This window comes from Phalangium opilio, unplaced genomic scaffold, assembly GCF_054372755.1.
Source record: "Phalangium opilio isolate 3A_F unplaced genomic scaffold, DU_Popi_V2 ptg000078l_1, whole genome shotgun sequence".
Taxonomy (NCBI): domain Eukaryota; kingdom Metazoa; phylum Arthropoda; class Arachnida; order Opiliones; family Phalangiidae; genus Phalangium; species Phalangium opilio.
This window is the reverse complement of record NW_028324186.1, coordinates 5,395,754-5,410,523: the sequence shown is the minus strand read 5'-3', so window position 1 is coordinate 5,410,523 and position 14,770 is coordinate 5,395,754. Positions and strand designations below refer to the sequence as shown.

At 37.9% G+C, this 14,770-nt stretch overlaps 1 long non-coding RNA gene across 1 annotated transcript; it reads right to left on the bottom strand.

Moving 5' to 3' along the window:
* Positions 1-13,427: 13,427 nt before the first annotated feature.
* LOC149655960 (uncharacterized) lies at positions 13,428-14,025 on the bottom strand. Its single transcript, XR_016370318.1, has 2 exons — positions 13,698-14,025; positions 13,428-13,606 (listed from the first exon to the last, which is right to left on the bottom strand). It is a non-coding gene; the product is annotated as an uncharacterized LOC149655960 (long non-coding RNA).
* Positions 14,026-14,770: the final 745 nt, after the last annotated feature.

Below are 14,770 nucleotides of genomic sequence, written 5' to 3'. Positions count from 1 at the left end.
GCCATCGCGAGAATTAGCAGCGACAGAAGACTGCTGCCGTGGCCAGGAGGCCCTCCTCGCCGCCTGCCCAAGACTCAGCGGATTGGAAACAAGAGTGCCGCAGCAGACGACTTTTCTTTGGGGGGGGAGGATGTAACCGTCCACAGCCAGAACCTCCTTCCCGGGAAAAAAACCGCGTCGTCTGCTTTACTTAATTTATATTTTTTATACTAAATTTTGTATAATGCCAAATTGTCCCGAAGTGGCCCTTACAAAAACTTTCTTTCCGTTGGAAATGTATTTGGAAAACCAAAAGGTATTCTTTGGAATAATTGGGAATACTGGCCCCTTTTTCTTTGGAAATTGTAAAGGGATACCTTAAGAAAATGGATTGTAAATTCCTTTGGAATATCTTTAGGTAATCCTTTGGAATATCTTTAGGTAATCCTTTGGAATGTCTTTAGGTAATTCTTTGGAATGTCTTTAGGTAATTCTTTGGAATGTCTTTAGGTAATTCTTTGGAATGTCTCATAGAATTAAATTTGGATTTCCAAAGAATGTTTTTGGAATCCCTTTATGAATTCCAAAGGGATTGCCAAAGAAATCCTTTGGGAAGGGTAGGTTTAACCCGGGGGGCGGGTGTCAGTAATTGTTGCCTACTATAGAGGCTGGGGGAAGGGTATGCCTTTCGTGACGGGGAAGCAACTTCAGCTGCTACCGCCTTACCTTTTGTAGTTAATAAATTTACTATTAAATTCTAGTAGAGAAATTAAAATATCAGTCAGCTATAGCAAAATACAAGAATTTCCAACAAAAATCAAAATTTAAAATCAAATTTATTATTCTTATGTTGAAGTTATCCATTTAGCTTTAATTTTTATCTTTAGCTTTGTTGGTTGTTTCCTTTATCTTATCCTGAATAGTCCTTTTTACAACATTTTTTGGAACGGCATACTTTTGACAAGTATAATCTAAAAAAAATTAAACCGTTATAATTGTTCTTGAAAAATAAATTAAAATCATAGAATATAAATTCTATACTTCTGCTTTCAACTTGAGAAGTTTCAAAACCAGTTGGCAGTTAAGTGCTGTTAATTATTATTAGAAAATTTCTTTTCAACCATAAGATCGCGGTAAAAACAGTTTTTCAATTCAAAATCATGAACTAAATTTTTATTTAAAAATTTTATACCTATAATAGCCGAGATTTTTTCTGGATCCAGTTGTTTTTTGGCGGGGATACCTTTATGAGCATTTGATAGTTTTCCTGATAGAGAAGTGTTAACTATTTCGTCTGGTTTGAATAACAAGAATAACAGGTTTCTTGCGAATGAAGCAGGATTTCCATTGGCCGAAAATTCGGCATTCAAGAGTTGTGACTTGGGTATTGGAACTCCATTTCCGATCAAGACCTATTACAAAAAAATATACATTTTAGTTAGCAAAAACTATTTCTGGGCAGATGGATTTTTCTTTGATAAAATTTCATTGAATATAGTAGGATTGGACTAGTTATCATGCTCAGGGTGCTGAAATTTATGCAAATTTACAAACCATTTCGACAGAGGACAGTTGTGTGTGGTCCTCAGAAGAATGCACATTATGGAATTTTTTCAGTTTTTTAACCAACGATCCGACGTCTACAGGAAACATTTATTAGTAACCATATTTGTGAAAATTTATTTAAGTAACATACCATTAAGTTCCTTTTGTTCCTTTAGTTGTTCCTTTAGTCTTTTATTTTTTGCCTTATATTTATCAATTTTGGCCTTAAATGCTTGCACCAACTCGTCTCTTTCTCCAGTCGCGGCCGCACATTCATGTTTAGTTCTACGTTCTTTATCATCCTGTTCACTGCCATTAGCCGCCTTGTCCTCTTCATTAAAAGCCACCTCATTTTCTTCTTGAAAAGAAACCACCTCAAAATCTTCATTGAAAATAGCAGCCTCGTCATTTTCATTTAAAATAGTCGCCCCGTCCGTTTCATTCAAAATAGCCACCTCGTTATCTTCATTGTCAGACACCTCTTTTAATTCTTGCAATAAACGAGAGTTTTGCTGAGAGAAATATAGAGATAAGTTAATGGTCAATAATATTTTTTTGTTATAAAATTATTTTTTACCGTTTTAATCGCAGTACTTGTTTTAACATATCTACGCTTAGATTTCTTGCTCTTCATAACCTCTAAGGCTCTTCTCTTTTCTACTTCCTAGTTTTGTGCCTATTTCAACAAAATTATTTTTTAAAACCATTGGATTTTTAACAGTTAAAAACCATTTTTATTATTATTTTTCTTTTTCGGGGCGAAATAGAGTAACAACAGCTCTGTACCATTGTCTGTGTTAAGCTCTATGGGAAGGTAACTTGGGCTGCCATTACTCTATTGAAATATTAAAGTATCGAAAGGGCTTGGAATTAAACTTGGTCAAGTTATTAAACTCTCTTATGAATGAAAGAAGAAATTAATTAAGACAAAGTGTACTTACCAAAATATTGCAATATACCAGGAGCCGGTTCTTTATGGTCGTCCCAACGAATATCAGTAACGGTATTTACATATTTCTTCAGATCAGAATCAGATGCTGCCGCAATTTTTGCAACTAATGTCTTATTTGAAATTCTTCTAATTGGGTAATTATCCCAGATGTCCAGCTCTATCCATTTCACTAAAAAGTGGAGGCCCCTTATACTCATATTAAACTTAATTTTAAATTAATACACGAGAGTCAACAACGCGCCAGAAACGAAATCAGGGAATAAAGACTTTTACGTTTTACCAACGTGTATTCTCAAAATGTAAAAACCCATTGAGTAGCTGTAGCTCATTCCACGCCCCTCTACGGCGCCAGCTTAGCTGGGCTCCGTGGGCTCCGCGCGCATGCGTCAAATTCTGGTACGCACTATATTTGGCGCTAAATTTGAAATCGATGTCTTTATATACAAAATATACGAGGCATGCCAATACCAGCCGTCCAGCTCCAGTCATCGGATAAACCGGAAAAAAATGGCTGGTAGCCCTGACTGCTGTTTTTTTTTAAGTTCTAGCTAGGGCTGCGTAGAAGCACATGGCAGAAGCGTGGAGGCCGAAGGAAGCTAATGATTATGATTTTATGATATCTTAAATATTTTTTATCTATTGTCCGATTAATACTAGTGAGATTAAGTCTTAGAGCATGCGTAGGTTGTAACAAATACAGAATGTCTTACAAACAGTATTTGTGGAATAATGTGGGAAAAATACCGAAACGGTCCAGAACGAGATATATGAATCTAAGGAAATCGATCCCTAACGGAGTAGGAGAATTACCAAAAAATCCAGAATTTTCAAAAGATTTAGAAGAATTTTTGAATGAAGATTTGAATATACCACAACCACATGAACTAATACTCGACCAATTGCAACATGAAGAAATAGACTCAGACGACAGTGACGAAAGTGGCAGGTATGTAATGTTTAACAGCATTTATTTTCATTTTATTTATATAATTTATGTATGGCATATTCAATCAAGAGAGAGGAATGAAAGCGATTTCAATACATGGAGCTCGTCAGATGAAGATGAAGTAATGGATACAGGTGATTCTGATCAGGAAAATAAAAATAAATCTGAATTGGATGACTCGCTGTACGAGGGATCTCGGCTAAGCAAAAAAGAAAGCCTTTTACTAATTATGTCACACATTTTACGATTTCATTCATCCGAAGAAGCTATCAAAAGCCTATTACAGCTGTTAAAATGGCACCTGCCTCCAATTGCCACGTCAGGGTTTCCTCTGACCAATTTCTTGTTTTTTAAGCATTTTGATGGGTCGAAGTCAAATTTCACTCCCCACTTTTATTGCAAGTCTTGTGACTTGAACTACATTGGTCCAAAACCCGCAGAATTGATTGACTGTGAATGTGACATTTGCGGTGAAAAGTATAAAGAAGAAGACCTGCTTAAGAATGGTGATTACTTTCTAGTTTTCGATATCGACAGTCAAATATCGAATTTACTCCATCTTCTGAGCCTTGATGTGAAACCTAAGGAAGCTCGCATTGATGTAAGCGACATAACGCATACTTTAAATTACAACAAGAGGAATATGTCTACAAACGATATCTCTATTACTTGGAACACAGATGGCGTACCCGTTTTCAAATCTTCTAGATTTGACATTTGGCCGTTGCAGTTTGTTATAAATGAATTGCCACTAAATATTCGAGGGAGGAATACCCTCGTTGTAGGCCTATGGTTCGGTGAAAAGAAACCGAACATGAATTGTTTTTTAAAGCCTTTTGTCACCACCATGAACAAACTGTCCTCCAGAGGTTTAACTTGGCGAAATAAAAGGAACGAAGTCATCAAAACGCGAGTTTTTCCGGGTCCATGCTCTGTCGACTCGGTAGCACGATGTACAATGATGAACATGACCCAATTTAATGGACTGTATGGGTGTCCTTGGTGTAACCACCCAGGAGAAACCGTTAGCAAAGGTAATGGAACGACCCGTGTCTATAGCACGCAAACTGGCGACACTTTTGTAAATCTTACTCATCAATCTGTTTTGGATGATGCTCGCATAGCCGTTACTAACGGGGAACCATCAAATGGTGTTAAAGGTCCTTCGGTTTTGCTAGACCTCAAGAATTTTGATATTTGCGAGGATATGGTACCAGACTACATGCATTGTTTATGTTTAGGGGTAGTTAGAACAACAACAAATATGTGGTTGGACAGTAAAAACCACAAACTTCCCTTCTATATTGGCAACAAAATAGATCAATTAGATGAAAATATTTTACAAATCAAAGTTCCTAAGGAATTTTCACGTAGACCGCGATCATTTTCAACGCGTAAATACTGGAAGGCTTCAGAATGGCGATCTTGGGCCCTTTTCTACTCAGTTACCGTATTGAAGGGTATTTTACCTAAAATCTTCTATGAACATTGGCTTACACTTGTTTTACTGTTTCAAAATCTAATGCTCTCAGTTTTACCACTCGATACTCTTTACGAGGCAAGATATATATGTGTTAACTTTCTCAAAGATTACGAGCGATTATACGGAAAAGAGTATATGGTCTTCAATATTCATCAATTGCAACATTTGGTTGAGTGTGCGTCAAGGTGGGGTCCTCTGTGGCTTTTCTCAGCTTTTCGCTTTGAAAATAATAATGGGCGATTTCTAAAGCTTTTTAATGGAACACAATATGTCCATTTTCAGATTGCCAAGAAGTTCATATTATTACAATTTCTTCCTACGTTAATGTTGGAGCACAATATTTTTAAAAACAACCCTTTGGTCAAACGTTATTTTGATTCCTTGACAAATTATTTTAGTCAGTTTCCGTCAACAACTGAGATAAAAAACTATTTTATGGTGGGGCCAGCGTTAACATCGGTAGAATTTAGCAATAGTGACAGGGACTTGTTAAGGTTAAACAATTTAGGGGAGATAACTAAGCATTTTTATAAATCATTAAAAATTAATGGCATATCATTTACAACCGAGTCTTGCGCTAGCAAAAATAGAGAGAACTGTTTTGCCAGCATAAAGACTGAGACTGGTACTATTTATATAAAAATTAACAAAATATTCCGAACATTTCACGAAAACGAAACCAAATTCTACATGATAGGCGAAAGTATAAAGTTTCATAAAAGAAACCCAATAAAAAGTAACTCTGGAAAGCTTTTAGAAAGCTTAAAATATGTCAAAGAATTTAACGAAAATGTACTAGTAGAAATCACAGATAATTATACTCTAAAAAAGTGCATACGAATGAATATTGAGGAAAAAGTATTTTTATGTAAACGGGTGACCTGGGAACTTCTTAATTGCTAGTTTTACTTAATTTCTTTGTGAGCCGTGAAATTAGGTCCCCTTTTCCTACATTCAAATTTTACGGTTACAAGCGCAAGGCAGTTATTCAAAATTAAATGGGATAAAGATTCATTTTTGAGTGGTAATATATTAGCTGTTCAAAAATGATTGCTAGCGGTTAGTTTTGAACGTGTAAAACACTCCTTGTTCAAAATTGAATTTTTCTGGTTCAATCTGAATTCATCAATAGAGGTTTGTTCAAAACTAAACGGCCGCCATCATTTTTGAATGAAGCAAGCACGCTCATTTATATCAGAAGGTTGGAGAACATCCCAAAGGGCCTGACAGGTTTCTTTAATGATGTTGTGAGTTGTAGTTTTTCCAAGGCGGAAGGCATATGCCATTGAATCAAACCCATCTCCGGTAGCCAAATATCTAATTTTGAAATCAAATTATCACATGGGTGGACTTCACTATATATTAATAGAATGTCAATTAAAATTATTATGAAGATATACCGCAACGTAAGCGCAAGTCTTTCTCCCGGAGTAATTGGTTTTCGACCAGGAGGATTCTTCTTCAGATGAGATGATACCAACTCCAAAAGTTTATCAAATAATTTTGGTTCCATTCTCGTAAAATTTGAAAACTTTTTTCCATCGGTTTTTCTCATAGTTCTTTTCTAATTAAGTTTAAACAATACGAAATTCAACATGTAAATACTGTTAACAAATATTTCACGGCTCATGTCAGGAATAACATATTTACATACCAGAGTATTATAATGTTCTTCGACACTTCGTTTCCTCCAAGTAGGGTGAACCCACCATCTCTTACGTTTATATTTATTCTTGGCATTTAAGGTAATTGCATAATACAATAGTATTAATAGTAATTTCCTCTGAATTAAATAACGTCGTCTCCTGGAAGTGACCGCCATATTTGTTTTAATTTAATCAGGGCTCGCCTCCCACTATCACGTGACGTCCGTACCGCCCGCTTTAAAGCTAGATTGAAAACGACCTCTATGTTTGCGCGTTTTGGTCTTCTCTCACGCGCCAGCGCGGCGATATAATTCGCGATTTTTTGGCCCACAGAAGCGAAAGCTTGAAGCGCATTTGCTTTTGTTTGAAAACGAGCCTTAAGATTTTCGGGAGTTCTGCCTTTTTAAGGTAATATACTTATTCAACCCTTCACTTTTACTTGCTCTGTGAATTAAATCCCTAATATCCCCAATTTATGTATTTAACTTACTAGATGGATCAGTTGTTGAATTTTTATCGCGGGATGCAAAATGCCAATAAATTTAAACAAGAAGGTTAAATAGCTTATTTTTATACTTTTTATGATTTTGGGTAAATTAGAAAATATATTCCTTATCTGTACAGTTTTGTCCACGGCAAACGAGAGGTTGGCCGAAGAAAAAGAGAGTTTCCCCAGGAAAAGAGAGTTTTCCCACGCAAAGAGAGTTTTCCCACGCAAAGAGAGTTTTCCCACGCAAAGAGAGTTTTCCCACGCAAAGGGAGTTTTTCCACGCAAAGAGAGTTTTCCCAGGCAAAGAGAGTTTTCCCACGTAAAGAGAGTTTTCCCAGGCAAAGAGAGTTTTCCCACGCAAAGAGAGTTTTCCCACGCAAAGAGAGTTTTCCCACGTAAAGAGAGTTTTCCCAGGCAAAGAGAGTTTTCCCAGGCAAAGAGAGTTTTCCCAGGCAAAGAGAGTTTTCCCAGGCAAAGAGAGTTTTCCACGCAAAGAGAGCTTTTCGGAGTTATAGGTAGCTCCTCCCCAAAATACGCCTATTTTTTCGGGCAAACGAGCTCTAAATTCGGGGAAATGAGATCGGCTTTTCGGGCAAGCGAACGTTCGGGGAAGTGATAGTCACCCAGAAAATCGCCCTTCCACGATTCTCGCCCGCCTCTCGGCGTTACTCAGCTATCTTCAGTTCCTCACGGAGGCTCCGTCGCGTAGCTTCTAGGTTACGCTGAGCAGGGTGGTAGTTGGTTCTGCCTGTGCCACTTACGATGGTTGATATCGGGTTATATGTCTAATGAAAGTGAGGTTAATAAATTTAGTGTGTGTTTATAGTTCCGAGAGAAGTGCGAACTTCTCTGAGAAGCCTTAATGCGCTCTCGGAACGAAAGTACAGCTTTCGTAGTTAAAATACGGAAGCTTTGGTTAGTCGAATAAGTCAAAGTTATGTGTAAACGGACCAACTGCTGTAGGAACGAATAGGAGACAGTGAAACAAGCGAAGTTATTTTCGTAAGAAGAAACTAAACCATTGATGTAAAATGTTTTTAAATATTTCAATATCGTGGTGTGTTAAGAGTGGCTTTGTAAGCCACTTCTGTTACTTCGTTTGATAAATGTAAATTGTGATTTGAAATCCGTTTTATGGCAAGGTTTCGTAACAACTGTAAGTTGAAAACTCTTTTGTGGAGTTTGAAAACCATTCGTTTTTGAGATATAATTTTTTTTATTTGTAAATAACTAGCAGTTTAATCTAGTCTTTAGTTTTGGAAATGTCTTGTATTCTAAATCGGTTTTCCGAAGTGGATATGTCTGGTATTTGAAACCTGTGTTTGGTTTTAAAGTCTCGGATTTTCTGGGCATAGTGACTTTTATTGGTCGGAAATACCAGGGAATTGAAACCTGCTTTCAGGGATTTGACCCAGTTTTTTGGGGATTTGAAACTTGGTTTTTTTGGAACTTGAAATATCAGGGATTTGAAATCTGTTTTTTGGAGGGACTTGGAATATCAGGGATTTCAAACCCGGTTTTGGGAGACATGGAATATGAAAGATTTGAAACCCGGTCTTTTGGGAGACTGGGAATATCGGGGATTTGAAACCCGGTCTTTTTGGGAAACTGGGAGTATCGGGGATTTGAAACCCGGTGTTTTTTGTTGGGAAAATAGGAATATCGGGGATTTGAAACCCGGTGTTTTTTTGGGAAAATGGGAATATCGGGAATTTGAAACCCAGCTTTTTTGGGAAAATGGGACTATTGGGCATTTTAAAACCGATTCTCTTTGGGAAAATGGTACAATCGGGCATTTTAAAACCGATTCTTTTTGGGAAAATAGGACTATCGGGCGTTTGAAATCCAGTTCTCTTTGGAAAAATGGTACTATCGGGCATTTGAAATCCGGTTTTCTTTGGGAAATTGGGACTATCGGGCATTTTAAATCCGGTTTTCATTGGGAAAATGGGACTATCGGGCATTTGAAACCCGGTTTTCTTTGGGAAAATGGGACTATCGGGCATTTGAAACCCGGTCTTTTTGGCAAAATGGGACTATCGGGCATACTAAAAATGAGACCAATCATCCACAAAAGAAAAAGAACACCCCAAAATGGTTCTCTCTGGATCTCAAAACTGCCTTACGTAGAAAGGCCTACTTCCACCGGAAATTCAAAAGGACTCAAAGTAACTTAGCCCATCATAAACATACATTACAGTTTAGTCAAGAAATTTACTCAAGCGGGACAGAGACTATATCGCATCTGAAATCAGGAAAACTATTAAGCATAATCTAAAGGCGTTCTGGAAATATGTCAGCTCTAAGATAAATAACCCACAACACGATATAACTTTGAAAAAAGATGGCAGTGTCATAAGTGATTCACAGGATATTTCGAAGGAACTGTGCAAAATTTGCTCAACATAGGCTGAAGATAAATCTGACCTGTCATTTGCTTTTAACCCCAGAAATAAAATTCTTCAAGAGCTCTCATTAATCGAGATCTCACCACAGGATGTGTCGAACGCTTTTAAGAAACTTAAGCCAACATTAACATGTGGAATTGATGGAATACCAAATTTCATTATCAAAGGCTGCCAGCATACACTAATCCCACTTATGGTCTTCATCACAAATATGTCCATTAAATGCGGCATATACCCCGACGCGTGGAAATATTCTCTCGTTTCACCAATATTTAAAAAAGGTTGCAGAGTCGACCCCCAAATCTATCGTTCTATATTGTTGCTATGCTCCTTAAGCCTAGTCTTCGACTACATTATGAATAAGAAACTCTACGCCTGGTTCCTCCCAAACCTGCCAGTTCAAAAGCATGGGTTCCTGAAAGTGGAAAGCGTAGAAACCAACCTGTTTACCTTCTGCAACTCTGTGAAACCCGTAATTTAGAGCAAAGGGCAGGTTGACTCAATCTATATTGACATGTCAAAAACGTTTGAGCGAGTCTTACATCAAATACTTTTAGAAAAATTAAACTACTATGGCTTAAAAAATGTGCTGAATGGTTCAAAAGTTATTTATACGAAAGGATGCACCATAAAAGTTAAGAAAATGATCTCATCGATATCTTATGACGTTACCTGTGGTGTACCTCCAGGTTCTTCAATTGGCCCTCTCTTATTCAATATCTACTCCGCCGATAATCCCGATGTGCTTAAAAACGGATATGTTGAAAATTGCAGATGATACTAAATTAAGTAAATTGATTATATCGGACAAGAACTGCGAAGAATTACAGGCTGACCTGATCATTTACCATTGGTGCAATAAGAATAACATGTCGATAAATGAATCAAAAACAGTCATTTCATATACCAGAAAATTAAGCAATAAACTTGCTTTCGACTACAAAATCAATAAAAATCACTTCAACGTCAAGACACTGTAGTTGACCTAGGAGTAACCTTCGACTACCGTTTCTTATTTGCTGAACATATTTGTAAGACTGCCTACTACCAAAAAAATTTTCAATTGCTTACTTAGCATCGCTAAAAAATTTAATTCGAGGTACTGTTTTCTAACTTTGTATAAATCTCTAATTAAATCACGGTTAATGTATTGCTCCATCATTTATAAAAATTGTAGTAAATAAAATCTTCATAAATTAGAAAAAGTTCAAAACCATTTACCTATTATATGTATCGCTTCTTTTCTAAAGCCATTCCCTTTAATTATGAATCCTATCTCTGTCAACTAAACTGAGAAAACCTGTCTTGCGCCACTGACAAAAACGACATATTATTTCTAAACGAGCTTCTATTGTTCAAACTTAATTGTCCCGAACTAGTTTCATACATCAAATATAATTGTCAAACCGAAAATTTCGGGAAAAAAGGATATTCACAATTAAAAACTTTAAAAAAAGTTCCCCATTAGGACGAATATTTGACACATTCAATAAACTTAACAAAGTTCTGCTTTTTCCCAACGATAAATTATCTGCTAAAAATTTAAAGAAACTATTTTTTAAAAGAATGATTTAATATATACAGGGTGTTTCTGATAAGCATGTCATAAATTAAAGGGTGTGTTCTTTGGGTCAAACTGAGTGAAAAGTGTCAAAGAACATGGGGTCTACAACGCTTAGTTTCGGTGGTACGGGCCCCCAAACATTGACCCCCAAAACGTGAAAAATGTCACAAATGTGGAGTAAGAAATATCGGCTTGCTCATCTTGTTTAGACACTTCCAATACCCTCCCATCTTAGAATTCTAATGAGCCATTTTCTAGCAGAAGCGTATTATTAAAGGTAGAAGCGTGCAAGGACTGGTTAATAAAAGTTGTTTCAAAGTGACAAACAAAGAAGAGTTTCCAGTTAATGTATCATTTATTCGTACATGTACAAATTTAGCAGCAGTCTCAGAGGTATTGTTCAAAATGCCCACCATTAACATTAATGCAAACATGTGCCCGTCTAACGAACGATTCTTGGACATGTTGAAAGATGCCTGGTGTGTTTCGGATTGTTTCACACCCTTCCAGTATTCGTTGTCTCAAGTCGTCCACATCACGGACTTCACTCTTGTACACCAAGTCCTTCATATGACCCCAAAGGTAGAAATCACACGGATTCAAATCGGAAGATCTCGCCAACCACGCAACTGGTCCTCCTCGTCCAATCCACCTCAAAGGAAATGTAGCGTCGAGATGTTTTTGAACCATACGGCTCAAGTGTGGTGGTGCCTCGTCGTGCATAAACCACATGTCACGTAGCAATTCTAACGGTGTGTCCTCAAGTAGTTGCGGTAAAATCTCTCTTAAAAACTCGAGATATGCCTCTCCATTTAGTCTGGGTGGTAGAAAATGAGGCCCTAATAAATGTGAGCCGACAATTCTGCACCACACAAACTAAATTGAATTTGGTGACTCCTAACAGTTGTTACATGTGGGCTTATCTGACGCCATTCATGGTCATTGTGATGGCCTTCAAATCTAGCCCTAAACAATAGGCGTCTAAGATAATCTGCATGGTTAAGAGCTTGCACTTTCTGAATACACCTCCTTCTGCAAACCATCTCCAAGAAAATGTCGCATAAGCCAGAACGTAAAACCATCAGAAGCAAAAAGATTTTACTCGGATCGTAAAAATTGCGGTCGGTTGGTATTAAGTGCGATGCGGTTGTTCACAAAGTCACAGAGCCGCTTAAACCCTCGGTAGTGACATAATGGCGTACACTTATCAAGAATAAGCGGTTATGCATCTTATGTATCTTATCTATGGAGGCACGGAGACAATATCAGGAACAATTTCCGCAACGTCGCGTACCGGATAGACGAACATTCGAGGCGGTTGACCGGCGCTTAAGGGACACGGGTCAACTACAACCACGAAATGATCGGGAACGAGATCTTCAAGAAGGCATCGAGGACATCGACCAAGACGTTCTTACCATGTTCGAGTATGACCCATCAACTAATACCAGACAAGTTGGACGACAGTTAGGCGTCAATCACATCTTAGTATGGAGAATTCTAAAAGTGCATCAGTTTCACCCGTATCACATTCTCAAGGTTCAAGCACTTAACCCTGCAGATTATCCTAGACGTCTAGACTTTTGCCGGTGGTTTGTGGCTAGAGTTGAAGATCATCTATTCTCACGCGCTCTTTTAGTTACCGATGAGGCATCTTTCTCCCGTGAGGATATTTTGAACTATCACAATGACCATGAATGGCGTCAGATAAACCCACATGCAACAACTGTTAGGAGTCACCAAGTTCAGTTTAGTTTAAATGTGTGGTGAGTAATTGTCGGCTCACATTTATTAGAGCCTCATTTTCTACCACCCAGACTAAATGGCGAGGCATATCTCGAGTTTTTAAGAGAGACTTCACCGTAACTACTTGAGGACATACCGTTAGTATCGCTACGTGGCATGTGGTTCAGAGACCTGCACGGGCCGAAAAACCAAGTATGTACTCGGACTCGGGCCGGGTTTCGGCCTTATTCAAAATGCTAAAACCGGGCTGGGCTTGGGTCGGGCCTGAAAAACTCCCATAAGTCAAAATCCAAGAGTGCCATACGCATGTCAAATTTCCATAAATCATAATTTGAATCATTGAGTTTCTTAAATGAGAATGTCCCACTCTGTTCGTCGTGGTCAGACATATTGATTATTCTTTCATACGTGTATGACTCTTCTTTATTATTAAGCCTTGGTCTATCTTTACATAACTTCACTTGACTATATCGTTATAAGCCTTGGTCTATTCTTCTTCATACATTTCACCAACATTTTGTCTTACTCACCAATTACCCAGTTCAATAGTCCTTTGTTCCTTGTTGTTTGTTTCAAAGACTCCACTTGACTATTCCTGTTGGCAACCACGCTGTGCTACCATGTTGAAATTTCAATCGTGAATCAGTTGCCAAAACAAGAACTCGCAATTGTGCATATTGAAATAGTTAATTTATTAGTCGAATTCTATATTTCCCTGGGTTAAACTTATTAATTTGTATATTACATAGAATAGAATCATGTTTAGTTAATTTAACATGTTAACACCTTGAGACCGGTATACGAACTGACTCATTTAGCCAAAAAATGCTTATCAGAAAGCTTATCACTACATCGCAAAAAGAGGGGAACATAAAAAACCTTATCAGTTTATGTCCTTTAGTGACGTCACTATTTAAATATCTAATAAAAAAACTGACCTATTTCAACATGTTTGTTAATAAACCTCTCCAGAATCTCTCGGCATGGTCAAATTTTCCAAACTCCGATTCTCATATATTTTTTTCTTTTCTTTAAAGAGATACTTCTAATTAAGAGAAAAAAAGACGTTCCAGCTTGTAAAATTTTCTTTCAACGCGGAGAAAATGCTATAGCCGCCTATAATTATTTAACAAAACAAAACATACAAGGATATAAAGGCAAAAAGACTGAATTTTCCCTTCTTTAATTATTTTTATTTAACTAACACATGTTTAAATCTAACAATATTAACCTAACATTTTAGTTTTGTTGATTTTACTCTCGTTGGTATTTAGCGCCGCCCGAGCGAATTGACTTTCGTAACGACTCAAGATTTCACTTTCACCGAGAGTCGGTCTTGTATGGCGAGCCAAAGCGGACAAAATTCGAAATTCGCTCTCCCTCCTTAGATATTTCGCACTGTCCCTCCTTATAATACCCTCGCTCCCTCTCTTTAAACCTCGCTCCCTCCCTTCAAAACTTTCCCTCTCTTTCAAAACCTCGCTCCCTCCCTTCAAAACCTTCCCTCTCTTTCAAAATCTCGCTCTCCCTCTCTTTAAACCTCGCTCCCTCCCTTCAAAACCTTCCCTCTCTTTCTAAACCTCGCTCTCCCTCCCTCCTTATAATACCCTCGCTCCCTCCCTGCAAAACCTTCCCTCTCTTTCTAAAACTCGCTCCCTCTCTTTAAACCTCGCTCCCTCCGTTCAAAACATTCCCTCTCTTTCTAAACCTCGCTCTCCCTCCTTATAATACTCTCGCTCCCTCTCTTTAAACCTCGCTCCCTCCCCTTATAAAAGCCTCGCTCTCCCCCCTTATAATACCCTCGCTCCCTCTCCTTATAAAAGCCTCGCTCTCCCTCCTTATAAAAGCCTCGCTCTCCCTCCTTATAATACCCTCGCTCCCTCTCCTTATAAAAGCCTCGCTCCCTCTCCTTATAAAAGCCTCGCTCTCCCTCCTTATAATACCCTCGCTCCCTCTCCTTATAAAAGCCTCTCTCCCTCTCCTTATAAAAGCCTCGCTCCCCCTCTTTATA